Raw genomic sequence first — 18,905 nt, 5'->3', positions numbered from 1 at the left:
ATGGGCAACAACTCTCCTCTCCACTGTGGCCTCTTCTTCTCCAACTTGGCGTCGCTATGCACCGCCTAGCCACACCGCCACCATCGGCGTCTCGCTCTCACATCGGTGAGCTCCTTCCCCCATTGGGGAACCCCACGCAGCCCTCTCTCTCCTCCTGCAGTAGCCCAACCGAAATGGGTTTCACCCATTTCTTCCCCCTTACGCTACCGTACATGGCCACCCACACCATCGTTGACCACCACAACCACCTCCTCTCACTAACAACCACCCTCGTGGCCTTCCTTCCCTACAACTCTCTCCCTCTCTGTCGAATCATCTCACTTACACACACATGAAACCCACGAGTTTCTTCCCTTGCACCGCCATGCACTGCAGCCAAGGCCACAACACCACCACCATTGAGTTTCCCCTCCCCCAGGGACCTCCCTCTAGCCTCCCCATGCCCCACTATAGCCCCCAACTCCCACATGCATCCTCACTCTCTCACACACGGGTTTCACCACCCATGGCCAGATCTACCACCGTAGAGCCACCGCACCACCTGACCAATGCCACCACAACCTTGCTAGGGTCCTCCCAAGCCCCTCCATGCTTAGCCCCTTCTAGAAAAATCCTGTCTCAAAATATTTAATTCAACGAATGTCTTATGTATAGTATGTATGGAGTAATGAATGCATGAATGAAAATCTACATTATTATATTTTAACTATATGAAGTAATGCTCACGAGTCTTCGACTCATTTTAGTTTTTATGTGTGCCACTTCCAGGGACAAGATGAACGGTACGCGTCTAGATGGAGATGGTCCAAGGGGAAGAGCACGGAAGCCTAGGTACAATGTTGTGTGTGAAATACTTTTAATTATAAAATTTAATATTTACCGTTGTAACTCTCTTTAAATTAAGAATCACGTTTTATTTTATAAATATGGAGTCTTTCATATCCTGGCATGAAAGGAAAAAGTCTTAAACAAACGGTAATTCTTGTCATTTTTATAAAAATTATTTTCTAAAGGTCCCACCACAAGAACCGACGTTACAGTGGAACTATAAATGAAGCTTATTAATCTTTGTGAATTGTAATTGTGTTGGATTGATATACATGGGTTGCAAGTATGATGGTATGCTTTATAATATGCAGTTTTGTTGTAATTGTATATCGTGTGAGGTGATGAGGATTAATGGGTAGTTGTGATGTGATTGTGTTAGTTTGTCGTATGTTGAGTCAAGTGATAGTGATATATGGATTGATTTTGAGTATGTGCATGGATTTCCAAGAGGTTTCAGTTTGTGTTATGTGAATTTGGTGCATGGTGTTGAAATGGAGAAATGGGCATGTTAGTAACTTACTTTATAAATTAGATTATGTATATGGAAGTGTGAAGTGGAATACTATGAATTGATGCTAAGTATTGGAGTGATGTCATGGTTGAACTATTTGTATTTGATAGATTTAATATGTAATATTTAGCTTCACTTGTATTGAATGTCTGAAGATGGAAGTAATTTCTAAATGCATGATAATGCTTGAGTTGGACTATGTTTATAATTGAATATATGAAGTTTAGATGGAGATGGATTGTCTTAGAGTGATGGGGTTAAATATAAAGTTTGGGATGCGGTTGTGTCATGTGAAGTGATGTGTGTTGATCAAGATTGTTGTTGAAGTGTGTATGAAGCTAGAAAGACCAATTGTATGTTGGTTTAAGTGGCTGGACAGATTGTGTTTAAATTGATTTTCTTGCATTTTATGGCTGTGTGGGTTATATATGATGTATAGTTGTAAGATGGTAATATTTTATAGGTACATAAGTTCTACTAGGTAGCAGAATAATTGTATAAGGACACTCTTGAAAGAATTGGACATATTTGAATATGTTGGGAGTATTATGCATGAACAATGGTGGTGAAGTATGGTGATTTATTGGTTTCTCAATGTGATGACCCGCTTTTACGTGTATTTTCACTGAAGGGTTGTTTTTAATTTAATTAATATATTTATTTATTTATTTTAAATTATTGTGTTTTAAATTGGTTTTTAATTTATTTGATATTGTGCTTAATTTATTTAGTCGTTTTATGGTTTTTAATCTCGTTTTCGGCGGATCTGTTTTGGTTTTCGGAGTGAGGATTGGACCTCATTTCTTCCCTCCATCTTTTCTTTTCTCTTTTTCCTTTTTCTCTTTTTCTCTTTTCTTTCTTTTTCTTTTTCTCTTTCTTTCTTTTTTTGCCTTTCTTTCCCATGCGATCCCCCCCTGTGCGTCTTCTCTCTCTTTCTCTCCTCTCCTTCACGCCGAACACCCCTACCACCCAGACCCGCTGCCGCCGGCCACCGTGCGGCACACCACCACCATCAATCTCTTCCCCTCCCTCCGGTGAACCACCCCACAAATTTCCACCGCCAACGGAGCCGTCGTTTAGTCGGAAAACCATCTTCAAGCTGAACGGCTTTTGCTCCGATCTGCCGCCGTCGCTCCACCTCCGACCACCACCTCTTCACCACTTCATCACCGACTCCTTGCTGTCCTAACCCACCCATTTCTGGCTTCATTCCGTCACTGGAGTAGCTCCCACGAGCTAGCTTTCCGATTTGGGTATTTTGGCCTTCCTTCGCCGTTTTCGCCGCCACCCACGGCGAAACTCCACTTCCACTAGCTTCATAAACATCCCTAGACCATTCCCTATCAATCCCGAACTTTGGTTTGTCCCCGTTCAAAAGTGGGTATTTTACAACCCACAGCCACAGTGAAATTTCACTGTTACGTTGCTTTTCTTCTGCCGTTTGCAACGCCGCAAGCTTTCTAAAAATACCGTATAGCGCTGTAAGTATTTTTCGAACCCTACTTTTAGATTTAAATATATTTTGCTCATTCAATAAATTATTTGCTGTTGGTTGGCTGATTCCGGACTGAGTCCGAGGAGTTCGGGGGTCGAATAGATTGAGGACGGAATGGTTGGTTTTGGTTGTTTGTGATTGCTTGATTATTTGAGCCATGAGGCGTGAGTTGCATATTGTGTATATGTGCATTTGATTTTAAATGAGAAAATCATGTTTTGTTGGCGTAAATGGTTTCGGGTGTGTGAGTCTCACGAGCCCAAGCCGAAATGGGTTATTATCTCGGTGGAGCTCCTCTGGTCACTCGGGAGTGGATAATACTGAGTGACATCCCCTGGCTTGTCGCAGGGCGACAACCGGATCGCACGATACGGTAACGCTGTGGTGTCGACTCCGTGGTCCCTAGAGTGGCGGGGACTAGAGGATGGCCTGGCCAGGTACGCGCGGGGCGCGAGTCTGGGCATCGCTCGTTTAGGTGTCACATGCATAGTCATTACCTGCGGTGTGGCACAGAGCCAGGGTGTGCGGATGATCCCTAGGGGAGATCATGGTGCATGCATAATTGGATTGGTTTTATGGTTTTCAGATACGGGCCATTTTCTGGAAAAATGGCGAGGATGTGTTGAGGCTTTTGATCCATTTTCTGGGAAAATGGTGGTTTGGGCCATTATCTGGGATAATGGCGAGGCTTGATTTTAAGCGTTATGTTTTTGGGCCAAATGGGTTTTTGGCGTGCGTGGAAAAAATGGTTTTACGGGACATGTGCATTGGTTTTTCTTTCATGCATATTGTTTGAATTTTATATGTTTTTATCTAGTGGTGTTTGGATTTTACTTACCTGAGGCACCATTTTTGGTTCCGTAGATTTTGGTGCAGAGTTCGAGGAGGAGGAGGAGGCTGAGCCCGAGGATGCGGCTCCACCGGAGTTCTGAGTGGAGTTTATGTTTTGTATTTGGCTTTGAAATAATATTTGTATTTTGTAATATTTTATTATGTATGTTTGAACTGCTTTGTATTAAACTAAGAAGAAAAAATTCTGGTACTTAGTTATGACTTTCGTTACTCGCTGCGTATTTCTTTTTGCACATTTGTTGCTTTTACACACACTTGACACTCGTCGATAGGGTGATGACCCGTAATGTCATCATCCGGACCTCTCGATTTCTCCTTGTCTGTGCATGGGGATTTGGGGGCGTCACACTAAATATGGGACAGATTTTATATATTGGATGTGTTAATTGGAAAGATGGTGGCGAAACAATGGAGTTTATTGTATGCAATGGAAAGATTTTAAGTTTAAACTTTGGCTTCATGTGTACTTAATGTTTGAGTATGTAAATGGTTTGTAATTCCATAATTATCCTTTACTTTGGAATATGCTACCTAATTGAGTTGTATTGAGATGTTTTGTGACACCCACAACTCCCACATACGGACAAATGAAAATCAAGGCGTCGGGACGATGATAACATGGGTCATGCATCCCATCGCTAAGTGCCAAGTGTGTGCACATGCAACATGTGTAAACAAAAGTCGCAGCGGTTAAGTTAAAGTCAACCAACTAAGTACCAGAAACTTTAAATACAATTTCACTTAAATAGAAGTATTTCAAAAGTATTACAATTTTCGATAACAATATAAAATCAAAATAAATAATTTAATTGCAAGGAAATAATTTTCGAATAATACAAGAAAAAATCCAATTAGTCAACCAGCGGAGCCGCCTCTTTTGGGTCAGCCCCATCATCCTCTGCATTAAGATCTACAATACCAAAGACGGTACATCAGGTAAGTAATAATCTAAACATCCACAAGATTGAAATATATTAAAAACTTAACAATATGCATGAATAGGATGACATATGCATGAATCCAAAAATAACATTTCCCAAAAATAAATCTTTTTCCAACGCACGCCAAAAATGCCATTTTTTGGCCAACAATAATCTCTTTAAAACATTTCCTCGACATTATCCCAAAAAACGGCCCACAAATATCCTTTCATCAAACTCGTCATTTTCTCAAAAAATGGCCTATAAATATTATTTAATCAAACTCGTTATTTTCCTAGAAAATGACCCATATCCAATATCAAAACCAGTTTCCAATTTATTGTTTGCACCATGATCTCCCCTAGGGATCATCCGCACACTCTGGCTCCTATGCCACATCACAGGTAACGACTACGCATGTGACATCTACACGAGTGATACCCAGCTCCGCGCCCAACGCGTACCATGACCAGGCATCCTCTAGTCGCCACCAGCCGAGAGACCACGGAGTCGGCACGACAGTGTTACCATATCGTCCGATCCTGTTATCAACTAGTGACAACTCAAGGAATGTCACTTAGTATTTTCTGCTCCCATGTGACCAGAGGAGCTCTACCAAGATAATGCCCCATCTCGGACACATGCACCCAAAAATCCATTTACACATGAAATCCCAATTTTCAATATCCAACACATGTACATGCATGCACCATGCAATGCAAATGACAAAACACAAATATCCAACATTATCCACACATAAGATAACTCTGTCCTCAAATCCATCTGACTCCCGACTCCTCGAACTCAGTCCGACATAATTAACCAATCTCAATTTATTGTTAAATCAAAAATATATTTAAATCTAAAAGGAAGTTTGAAAAATACTTACAGTGCTATAAAATATTTTTCGAATGATCAAGTAGCTGCAAAAGGTGATGAAAAGGCAACGTAATAGTATAAAGTACATTGTGGCCGTGGGTCATAAAATACCTTTTGAATAGGATCAAACTAAGACTTGGGATTGATAGGGAATAACTTAGAGGTGTTAGTGAAGCTAGTGGAAGTGGTGGTCGGTGGTGGGTGGCGTCGAAAACTGCGGTGGAAGTGAAAAATGGCCAAAACGGAGTTGAGCTCATGGTGGATGCTCGGGTGATGGATCAGATCTGGAAATGGGTGGGTTAGGTCGACAAGGGGTTAGGGATAAAGTGGTGAAGAAATCGTGGTCTGTGGTCAGGCGAGGGCGGCGTGGGGAGGATTTTGGGCTGCGGCTTGGTGGGACACGTGAGGCTTAACGGAGGTGTCGGAGGGGCTAGAAATTGGAGGGTGTGTGTGCTGGCAAGTGGCAAAGAGGATGGTGGGGGCGGTGCACGTCACGAAGGCATGGCGGTAGTCCTAAGGCTTGACAAAAGAAACAGACGAGAGGTAAGAGAGGGAGAGTGCCGCGTGGGGAGAGAGAGACCAGAAGAGAAAAATGGGGAGAAAGAAAAGAAAAAGGAAAAAAAAGAAAGAGGAAGAAGCAAAAGGAAAAAGAGAAATAAAAAAGATGGGAAAAAGAAATGAGGTCCAATCCTCACATCTAGGGTCCATAAATTGATCCAATGAAAACAATTTTAAAACAATAAATTGAATAAATTAATTTAAACACAATATCTAGCTAAAATAAAATAAATAATCGGTAAAAACTAACAACAAAATTTAAAATCCAAAAATAAACTAAATTAAATTAAAGAACAATTTAAACACAAAACAATAATTAATATTAAGAAAGCACTTCAAAATAAATTTTACAACTAAATAAATCCAATTAAAATATGATGAATTTTATAAAAAAAAAAAACCAATATTTTAATTAAATTAAAATACTCTTTCAATAAAAATACACGTAAAAGCGGGGTATCACATGTTTGATGTGAATATTTGGAGTTGGGATGAAGATAGATTGTTTTAAAGTGTTGGGATTAAATAATGGATTTGTAGTGAGTTTGGAAAGCATGATGATGATATTGGTTTCTAAATGGACAGGTTTCTATATATTAAATGTATTGAGTATGGATGATGCTTGTAAAAACAAATGTGTAATATCCCGCTCCTTCTCTCTCTTATGGTCATGAGCCTCGTTCTACATGCCAAACATGGATGGCATGTTTTTAAAGATATCAAATGATTTCTAAAGTGAGCCTAGTGTTTTAAAGTCCTTGAATATTTTAAATGTCCTGGAAATATATATATGGGATATTTCCAGTGTTATTGAACCAAGCATGATTTTAGGTAAGATAATTATAATATTTTTGAAGAGTTCCAAAAATATTATAATTGTGTAAAATCATTTTATTTAAATGATTTTAGTCATTTAAAAATATTATGATATTTAAATTATGTTGAAAACTTTAAATTTATTTAAATTATTTTATTCTCTTAAAAGTAATTAGCAAAACTTCATCATTTAATTAATGATGATGATTATATTTTATAAACTAAAGTTTAATTAAATAATAATCTATCTTACTCCTCACAGTGTTTTTAAGTTAAATCAATGTTTTAATTCCCTACCGTTAGATCGTTTTGGAGATCCCAAGATGAAGAGCCTGGATTAAATACCCAAGTCCCTAACCTTTTCCCTCACTTTTCCTTTTCCCTCTCTCTCTCTCCCCTCTCCCTTTCTCCCAACCCGCATTGCAGCCCCTTTCCCCCAACCGGTTCTTCCTTCAGCTCAGCCCAGTGCCGTCATGCGCCACCTAGCTTCACCGCCACCACCGACGGCCTTAGTGTCGTCATACGTTGGTTCTAGCCCCACTGAGCGCCTCCCCTGACCACCACGACTTCTCCCCAAGCTCCTCTGTGCCAGCCAAGCCCTCCGTCTCTCTCACGCTTCCCCACTCTCCCATGGGTTTCTCCACTCATTTGGCCTAGATCCATTGCCCCACCGCGCCACCTCCACCTCACCACCACAGTTCCACCTCACCTCTCTCAAGCTCTCCTTCGCCAGCCAACAACCAACCAATCTCCCTCTCCCATTTCCCTTGTTGAGACCGACAGCCGAAGCTCCTTCACGAGCCACTGTGCCTCCATAGTGTGCCACCTTGGCACCACCACGAGGCCACCATCCCAGGACCTCAATCCAATGCCTAACAGCCTAGCCCAAAACCCAAAAAACACCCAAATGCCCAAAACAATCACCGAATGACCATCATATGTGGTTTAGCCGCCACGTACAACTCTTACAACATCATCAACCGTGATGGGTAGTGAGTAACACATGGGTTAATCCTGACGATGGTATAATCCTCTCTCATTCGTTATTCATGTTAGATGTTAGTTAGTTGATTGTGGAGTTTGCTGTGTTGTGAAGTGTTAGGCATAACTGTATAGTGTGCTATGAAGTGTTGTGGACTGTGTTGTGAAATGTGGGTGTGAAGTGTGTCCTATAGTAGTGATGTGGCATAGTGTTGTGAAGGGAGTACACATGGTGCATACTCCATGTTGTGTAGCGATGTAGTGTGTGGCATGCATCGTAATGATGTATGACATAGTGTGAGTGGAAGGGAGTTCACGTGGAGTGTACTCTGTGTGGTGTCGTGATGCACCAAATGGCATGTCACAAAGGGTTGGATGGCATAATTGAGGAGCATACAATGTATGTATAGTGTCGAGAACTATAGAGCAGTGTCCCAGAGTAGGCTTGAAGTGACCCTGTTATAATGATGGGTGTCATAATGTAACTTGGGATTAGCCTCGAGCTACGTCAGGAGGTGGAGGTGTAGTGTGAATGGAGTCTTATCATGTTAAGTGTTGGGATGAACTTGTAAAGGGCCCGGAAGTAGAGAAGTCGTGCCGATTGGGTTTGAGTATAAGTTGGTATCGTAGTATGGAGCTTGTTTACACAAGCAAGCGTTCAATGGATTCTAAGTTGATTTTAGGTGATAAAAGGGGGTAAAGTATGGGTGTAATTTGGTTGGACACGTGTGCTTGACAGATTTACCATGTGTAATGGGTAATCTATCCTAAGCATGGTTACATGATGTTTAAGCCTCATAGTTGGCTTAAAGTCATGTGGCATGTATGGATGGGAATGAAGATAAAGTATGGGCTGGGATGCCAGAAGGAAATGACGGGTGTATTGCTTAGAAATGGGATGCGTGGCTTGGTCATTTTGAGTCATGCATTGGAATGTGGTTAATAGGAAGAGTAAAACGAAGGTCTTAGTGTCTTAACCCTAAAGTGAATCATAGAGGTTCACTTTAGTGGAAGAGGTAGGGACCATAAATGGATCCCGAAGGTTTTAGTATAGTAAGTGACAAGTAAGAGCATGGGATAGAAGGAGAGTGTTTCCAAGTAAAGTGTAGTTCTATTTCTAGTTTAGTTGCTTATGTACTAGATTGAGAATGACATTAAGGTTATGTGTATGCATGTAGGTTGCCATCTGACACCCACATGGATGGGGTGCATGAAATGAGTATGGCATGCAGTCCAGGTAAGTATTATGTTCATACTCTTCTAGAGTTTTCTAAACAATAAGAAATGAAAATGAAATGCTCTTCCTTTATGATGCTTTAAGAAAGAATGCTAAGTATAAGTTTTCAAATATATGTATGTAATGTTTTTCCTTAGCAACCCCTTTTTATGCACCCCAAAGTATTAAGTGTATGCATGCGAATGGATGGTATACGTGGTAAGTATTGTATGTATTTTCATGAAATGAAATGTGAGGCTCATGCCTTATGCTTTAAGTGATGCTTTAAACGACACGAAGAAAGTGTTTTAAAATATTCCTATGAATTGATGTTTTAAATGATGCCATGAACTGATGTTTTAAGTGATGCCTTGAAAGATGATGTTTAATGATGCCATGGACTAATGTTTTAAAAGATGCTAATGTTTATGATTTTAAATGATGTTTTAAATGTTGAGATTTGAGCCTATGCGTTTAAATGATGTCTATGAACCGAATAAACTGAAAAAGAATAAATGAAAAGAAGTGAAAGAAATGATTGAATGAACGAAAGGACTGAAAGTTTTAATGTATGAAAATACGTAACAGCCAGGACTGAATGAATGGGTACCAAAAGATTGGATAAATTGCAATGCTGAGTAAGTAGTATTGGTAGTGCATCCAGTGTTGTCTCCTAACTGAAAGGGGATTCCCTCGTAGACACAGTGGAGCCTGGGTCTAAAGGAAGACTGCTAACCCTTGTACATGGGGCATAACAGTGTGTAATGGCCAATGGAAAGTGATAAAAAAGAATATATGTATGTTAAAAAAGAATGCATGTATGCTCAGACTCTTTAAGAAATGAAGGCACGGGGCTTGGAGAAATGTTTTACGAAAGAAAAGAAACATTTTATGAGAGAGAATCCTTTTGAAGAAATTTAAATGAACGAATGTCTTATGCATAGTATGTATGTAGTGATGAATGCATGACTAAAACCCTTTGTTATTATATTTTAACTATATGAAGTAATTCTTACGAGTCTTCGACTCATTTTAGTTTTTATATGTGCCCTTCCAGGGACAAGATGAGCAGTACACGTCAGGACAGACACGACCCAAAGGGAAGATCACGAAATCCTAGGCACAATGTTTTGTGCGAAAGACTTTTAATTATAAAAAGTTTAATGTTTTCCTCTGTAACCATATTTAAATTAAGAAACACGTTTTACTTTATAAATATTGAGTCTTTTGTATCCTAGCATGAAAGAAAAAATTATTTTAAAACGAACGGTAATTCTAGTCTTCTTTCTTAAAATCATTTTTTAAAGGTCCCACCACAAGGATGGCGGGACAAGGACGAGCATTACAAAATGAGTGCTTTAAATGAATTGTATGTTGATCTTAGGTGATAAATGGGTATGGGTGCATGTGTAATTTGAGGGATTTGATGTATTAGACAGCTTTATGTACCTTATATGTCTCGTGTATAGATGGAACTAGGAAAGTTATGTCTATGAGTGTTTTTGGTTGGTTGTACATGCATACTTGGTTTGGATTGTGTTATATTGTGGCGCCCCCAGCCCCCACTTAGGATTTGGCGGAGACTGAGACGTCAGGATATGCAACACAATGTTACATATCCCTCTACATGACACATAATATGCATGCTCCTAGATATTCTAGTAGTATGAAATGATCAAATAGCGAAAATCAATAAAAAAGGTAATTAGAATTCTAAATAATGTCGTAGGCTATTGCCAGATACATGGTTAATCTCCAAACTTGTCCCAAAATACCATCATTCCATAATAAAAGAGTCTCAAAACATAATTAGAGTAGCAAGTTCCCAAAACACAGAGCCAAAAGTTTCTCTCTCTCTCTCTCTCTCTCTCTCTCTCTCTCTCTCTCTCTCTCTCTCTCTCCTTTCTTCATTCTTTACTTAAAGTGGTTCATCCTTCACCCGCTTCTCTAAGTCCCGGTTCTTATCCCTATTATTGAGGCGTCAAAACTCCTCAATAAACTGGAGGATCTTAGAGATCTCCACATCTATGTCCTCTAAGTGCTCCAAAATTGTAGGCTCAGGTCCACTAACGGTCATTTTAGGCACAATCCTCTCCGGGGGAGGGGGTGCCATCCTCTTCCTCTTGGTCATTTTCGCTTCCTTCTACCCCTATAACAACTTCTACCATTCTGGAAAATGAATGATAGTGGTAAAAATACAATAGTGAGATTTCAAGAAATCTCAATAAGTAATCACACAACATACCAAAGTTAATCACAAGCATACAAGAGGTATATAATGCAATGCATGGGCATGTACTTGACACATGACATGACAAAAAGCTTGACTTATGCACTTGACCTTTTTCAAAGACATGTATTAGAATCCTTTGACTTTTTAGAAAACCATACTTTTGTCCTTATTCTTATCTTGCCAATCACGTGATCCAAAGCATATCATATCATATCACATAATTCACATCATGTGATCCAGAGCATAAACATATAGGCACATGGCCTCATTCTTATGGACACATCATGGCTCTCCTATGCATCACATGTTCCTGCTAGTTACCACACTACCATCAGTCCGTACATCATGCTGAATACATCTTAAATATATTCATATCATAATAACACGACAATACTTCATTGAGTTACTTGCCTTAATCACGATGCCCACTAGCTTTAGGTGCTACCTTGCTCCGCATCCTTTAAAAAGAATCCATTCGAAGCACGCCCATGGTTCTTTGTCAACTAAGGGGTTACCACTCAATTCTTAAGTACTCTAAAGTGGATAGAGGAGTTCCACTAAGATACTTCCTCATCCTAGCATTTGATATCATGATAAAGCTTTTCTTTTAAAATCATTACTTTTCATTCTTTTAAAGTATTTTTTTTTAAATCACCTTTCCCAAATGCATGTGACATAAGACTTAAGACATACTCTCTTAGACTTGACATATGACACATGAAATGTCGTGCATGAAATAACCATGCATAACATATTTAAGTCATGGCATGTTAACAAAAAACACATAAGATATTAAATTGCATACATGGAACCATGAAAACAAGCCTTGGCCAAAACATGCATTTCCAAAATCATGAAAGTTCATCACTTAAACATGCTTCAAACTTTATCCAAGATACTTAGAATTCATGATATAACAAAACAAAACATCAAATCATAGCATTTATACACAATCCAAATATTCAAGGCATGGTAGAACCAAATCATCAAGAACTTTGAAACCTAAATGTCATTTCCCTCAAAACCGAATCATGCAAAACATTTTATCACCATTTTTCATCATGAACCAAGTTGCATTAAACATTTCATATTCATATTCCAAGTTCATGTAAGATTATTCAGACAAGCAAACAAGAATAGCAATCCAAAATAACAACAACACTAAAAGGATCTACACAAATATATGCAAGTATTAACCAAGAGCAAGTTGAGTGTATACTTACAAAAATGCAATGATTTAAAGTAGCAAAAATCTGAAAATATAACATAGTCTTATTAGAAGCTCATACACAAAAACCCTAAGTTCTAAAAATATGAGTGAGTGCGAGTGTAAAGTACTTTTGAAATCTTTTCCTCAAAACAAAACCCTAGAGGCCAAAACTCCTTGAAAGTTCAAATGCTAATTCTTCCTTCAATGAAAACCGAACTTAAGCTTTTCTAAAACTTGTATCTTTTACACTTAAAGTACTAAGGGTATTCGGGTTCCTTCTTTTTTTCTAAGGATAAAAAACTAGCTTCCATTTTTAAACAAAAATCGAAACCCTGATCCCTTTCACTTGTGTTTCTTTCCTCCAAAACTCATAGGCATCTAGGATTCATTCTTTCTTGAAGAGAAAACCCTAGTTACCTAAGTGAGAGTGTGTATGTGTGAACAAAGGAGTATGAACCGAATGGGAATGAGAATCTTCCCTCTTGGCTGTTTGTGTGTGTGTGTGTGTGTGTAAGAGAAGGAAATGGTTCTCACCTCCTTGAGCTCCTTCTCTAGTCGAATGGTGTTATGCAATCTCCTTTTGGTTCTTGACTTAGAAGAAATAAACTAGTAGCATTTGTGTAACAGCCGGCTAGAAATTCAATAGTGAAATTTCTATAGACTTTAGGAACCTCGTAAAAATCCTATAAGTTTTCACGAATCGACCAATCGCACAGGTTTTACTATGTCAACATAGTCAGTATTATCACTCATTATGGTGACAGAATTGGGATTTTAATTATTTGAGGTAGTTAGAAATGTCAAAATATGTTACAGTCTGTGCCACTAGATTCACTTTCATCCCTTTCCTTTCCTTTCCTTTCCTTTCCTTTCATTCATTCCTTTAAGTCCTTTCTTTTTCATTCTTTTCATTCATCCAATATTTCATTTCATAAAATATCATTTCGTAACATAAAGTATAAATATCATAACTTCATTTGATGAAACGTAAATACAATAAGTACTACATATAACATACATTCAATTCTTGGGATACATAAAAAAGGGATGCACATGCATACAACAATTCTTGGGATACATAACAAAGGGATGCCAAAGAAGGCCACTACATACATGTACTTAAACATTACTACATTAGCATAGATTCAAAAAGCATTATTTCATTCTAAAAAAATATTTCCTTCTCTTTTATTGCATAAAAGAGTATAAGCATTTCATTTCATTTTCTAAAGAAAACATTTCATCTTCATTTTCATAACATTTATAAAACTCTAGAAAAGTATGAACATAATACTTACCTGGACTCCATGCTATTTTCATTTCATACAGTCTATTCATGTGCATGCCAGATTGCAACCTACATGCATACGTAACCTTAATGTCATTTCCTTTTCATTTACATAAAAAAATTGAACTTGAACTTGCATAATAGAACTACTCCTAATTCTTAGCACGTTCTCTTCCACATGGCCTAAACCTCCAATTAGTTCTTTATTTAAACTTCCTCTACTTAGACTAGTCGTTGTCCAAATATTATCCATCAGCTGTTTACTCGTATACTTCTTCATGACCTTCCTAATCATATAAACTTACACCTCTAGGTATTCATAATATCTGTTTCATTTCACTCATACAAGTCATCATTCAATCCTTGAAGCATAATCATTTTCATAAATCCTAAGTCTAAACTAAGCACCTTAAAGCCTAACTTCATTTCTAACTAATAAAGTGAGCTCCTATGCTTCACTTAACCTCCAACCATCACTCACAAGCCTACAACTTAATCCCACTTCACCATGAAATCCAGCTATTAATATAATACCATTTCTCATACAATACCCTTCTTCCATACATACACAACCCAATCCACATTAGCTTAAGTCCCCATTCACCTTTTCACATGCAAACATATACATAAGGACCTAGACTTTTGCCAAGTCCCTGTTTCTTTTGTCATGGTTATTTTATTTTATTATAGAGAAGATTGCCTAAGATTAGTAAATAAGAGGTGAATAGGTTTTAATTGGATAGAGGCCCTTGGTGAATTTTTACCTTTGGACCATGAGGATTTTTAGATTAAAAGGCTTTGAGGAGACGAGATGAGAAGAACCCCAATAAGGACTTATATGGGTTTTGGCCATGCTAGGGTAGGGAGGCCTAAAATATCTTCCAAGCATGTGGTAGCATGGCTATTGAGGGACTATTTGGTCATTTGGGTGAAAACCTAGGGAAAAAGGCAAGGTAAGACACTTGTCCTACATGCAAGAGGTTCTAGAAGGTTGAGTGGAAGATGATGTCACCTAAAACTAGGGCTTACATGCCACTTTGGATAGGAAATGGGTGAGATGAACACTTGTCAAGCATGTGGAGAGTGTGAGATGGACTTTTGCAATTCCAAGGAGATCTTACTTGGGAAGAGGAAAATGCAGGTTCTAGAAGCATGTGAAAGTGCAAAGGGGGAGTGCGAGGCTAACGACATGCATGAAGGAAGGCCAAGGGATTTGTCTTGGGAAGGCAAAAAATCACCTAGAGAAAAGGAAGGGATTTTCGGCCAAAGCAAGACACACACATACTTCTCATGCACACGGTGAAGGATTTCCAAGGTAGATTTGATTTTGTGATTTTACCCTTGAACCACCTAGTAAATTGAACTTGGACATGAAAGGAAGGGCAAATAAGAAAAGTGAAAAAGAGAAGGGGGTGGATTGGGAGAGGAACATGCCACCCTAGAGTGTGCCCTTTGAGTTTCCAATGCAATCGCATCCAAGGGAAGTGGAAGAGCAATTTTGCCAAGCGGCATGCATGCAAGGACCCTTGTCATTTCAAGAAGGGGATTTGAGGTGCTATATAAGGGCTTGACTGAAAAGTTAGAGGGTCTTTTGCTCAAATTTTCACTTGTTGCTCATAAGGGCTTCGGCACACACCAATTCTCTATAGTCTCAACATTTTCTCTTCACTTTCTTGCCACCCAAACTGTGATGCCCCCAAATTTCGATTGGAATCTAATGGACATCTAAAGCTTTGGGACATGTAACACAAGGTTATCTGCCCCCGTTCATGACATATAAGATGCAATGTTCCTAACATGCATCTAGATTTGAAACTACTACTAAATATCTTCAAAATAACATCCTAACATAAAAATAAGAGACTTTGGTTCATCATATAAAAATATCAAAGCCTTTAGAGTAAGATCAAACCATGAAATATTCAAACTTTCTCCAAATAAAAACTGTTTCTCAACTTCCAGCTTTCAAGTTTCTAGATAAAAGCTTTCATCATGCAACAAAACCTTAATGAACACTCATAAATACATGCTTATAACACTCCATAAAATTTTTAGACCAAGATATTTGCCTTAGCTTGGTCAAAAACTCCTAAACATAGCATACTCTCCAGTTTCACGCCTAGAATGATCTTTCCATGGTTAAAAATACTTTTGACCGAACAAATGACCATGTAATGATACAAATAATATATCTATAGAAACTATACTCAAATAGGAACAACTTTTATGAAGGAGTCATCATATGAAAATACTTACAAAGGGTAAAAAATCTCCATACAAAAAGACCCAGAAATCTGCTCGAGAGAGCTCTTTTGGGTTTCTCTCTAAGAACGGGGTGCAGAAGTGTTTAAAGGGATATTTGTGTGTCTTGCACGACTCTAGACTTATTGAGAGGGAAGATATGGGCTTGAATGACCCTTAAGTGGAGGTGGCTATGTAACATAAAGTGGAGAATAGTGAGGGGAAAGGATTGCTTGCAGAAGCTGTGAGGTATGGAGGTTGATGAGGTGGGTTTCTCCATCACCTCAAGGCACTATTGGGTGCAGCCAAGGGCAGTGGATAGTCTGCCATGTGGGGGAGGAAACTTCTTCAAGAAGCTTTGCTAAGGTGGCCAAATTTCTGGGCCTCAACCAAGTGGGCTTCAATTTGGGGTTTAAAGGGGGTTTGGTTAGGGTTTGAGATGGTATCAAGCCCAAATTCGATTTTTCTTGGCCCAATCAAATTTTCAAGATTTAAAAGGCTAGATACTGATATCATAACAAGAATTTGAGAATTTAATAGCATGTGGAAGTGATTTAATCAAGTGATTAAACACAATGTTAAAAATTGGATAAAAAAGGGTTTGAATGCCAACTCTAGGGTTTGGGGAAACCGTTTAGGGTTCTGGTTTCAACCAAGATTTTAGAGTTTCAATTGGATTCCAACCATTTAGGGTTTCACTAGGGTTGAAACCCTCTTTGATCTGGCACAATTTGGTTGATTAAATGAGAAAAAGTGTTGCTTAGGTGGCATGATCTTACACATTGATTTCCTTCACAAATCCATCTAATGTTTCCTCTTCACGTCAAGTGTCTAATTCTATTCACTATGTGTGGCTAAGATCTTACCAAGTATCCAAATAAAACTTCTCTAACCTAATTTGGACATTCGACACTGTGATTTTGAAAACACTGTACTTAGTATGCTTATCGAGGTTACTATTCACTCCAGAAAAATGCATAATAAACTTAGTATTGAAAAATCCTAAATATTCATATTAACCTACAGTGAAAATCGTTTACCAAAACTCAACCCTGAAGTGCCTTTAAAAGTAATTTAACATTTTTCGAACAGGTGTTTCGTCCAAAATTATGAAAATGGGTTATTGCACAATAAAATCCTAAATAATTAGCTCTCTAATTCATCCAAAAGCCTCTTTCGATAGTCAATTGGAAGTGATTCTAGTTTATCAATTCACACAAGAGTATGCAAATTAAATAATCAAGAACGCAATAAGACCAATGATTTAATTACTACACAGGTTCATACAAGTCTTTCGATCTCTATACTTACCTATGCTGAAATATCCAAGATCTACCCTATGATTCCCTCTTTCGATAGCAAATCACAAGATTAATAATCATCTAATCAATGGCCAGTTAATTAGACGCATTAAACTCAGAATAAATCAGATAAACAAAGAGAGAATTGCATTAAATTAGCATGGACAAACAAGCATAGTTCGGAATTAGGTTACATCGTTTTCCTAGAAAGAAGAAAATCTAGCTCATACTAGAATTGGAATTCAACATAAACGAATTCACCATAATTGTTCTGAGAAGATGGGAAGAAGAAAATAAACACTGAAAAATCCTCCTTGCAGCCTCAACTGGTCGTCAAAAGCTCAAGAGAACGATTCAACGCCTTTCTCCCATCCGTGCTCGTGTATGAATCCAACGTACGTGCAATAAATTGGAATTCCGTCTCCAAAACAAATGATTTGAATCCCTCTAGCTATGTTTTTCTCTCCCAAAGAGTGTTCTCCAGTCAAAAACCGCGGCTCTAGAGTGAAGAATGGCCTTTTATATGGTCCCACGGCGGAAAACCTAAAATCTGTCAAAATACGATGTTCGCTCGAGCGGGGTGTCGAGCGCGCGTCGAGCGTTCGACTCTGCCTGATTTCGCTCGAGCGTCCTATCGAGCGCACATCGAGCGTTCGACTCTGCCTGATTTCGCTCGAGCGGCCAATGTCTCCGCTCGAGCGATCTTCGTTTTTCAGCAACCTGCTCGAGCTCCCTGTCGAGCGGCAGTCGAGTGTTTGAATCTGCCTGAATTCGCTCGAGCGGCCAAAAGCCTCCGCTCGAGCGAACTTGTAAAATCTGCAATATGAAATTTTGCAAGCCATCAAATACCCCCAAACTTACAACTTTGTTTGTCCTCAAACAAAAAGAAAAACAAATGATAGTTTAGGCAATATCAACTCGACCCCAAAGAGAAGTATCATCATTCACCAAGCTTTTATGAATTTAGATTTCATCTCTAGTATCTTACTCTTTTAACATCAAAGATAGCAAGAAAATCAATCAAAAATTTTGCAATTTGTCAAGCAAGAGTTAGGCGTTTACTTCAACCTAAAGCTAAGACCTTGAGTGGGTGTGTGATATAGTCAATTTAACCTCAAACCACCTGCAAACTCAGATAAAAGTAGAACAACCAAAATCAAAAGAATTCTCTTAAAACTTAACCCCATAAGTCCAATTTTCAGAAATCCTCTCCACTAATGTAGTCAACACCAAAATCAAAGATCAAAAGGTCTTTATTAAGGTTGTAATGATAGGCCACAGGGTGAGGGTTAAGAAAGAATTGGATATGGGAAATTAAATCAAACTGGGAAAATACTTATTGAAAAGAACATTAAAAGAGAAACTCACATGATTCAAATCATAGCTCTTTCTTGGCAATATGCTCATACTTGTGGCATTATTATTACTGTAATCACTGATGTAATACCAACACTTCCCTTAACAAAATTTGAGGTAATTCACTTTCCGCTTGGCGACTTCTTTTTCTTTTCTTTTCTTTTTCTTTTTCCTCTTCTTCTCTTTTTTCTTTTCTTTTTTTTTCTTTTTTTTTTTTTTT

Source organism: Carya illinoinensis, chromosome 4 (genome assembly GCF_018687715.1).
Source record: "Carya illinoinensis cultivar Pawnee chromosome 4, C.illinoinensisPawnee_v1, whole genome shotgun sequence".
NCBI classification, from domain to species: Eukaryota; Viridiplantae; Streptophyta; class Magnoliopsida; order Fagales; family Juglandaceae; genus Carya; species Carya illinoinensis.
The sequence above is the reverse complement of the archived record's forward strand: the minus strand, read 5'-3'. Positions refer to the sequence as shown.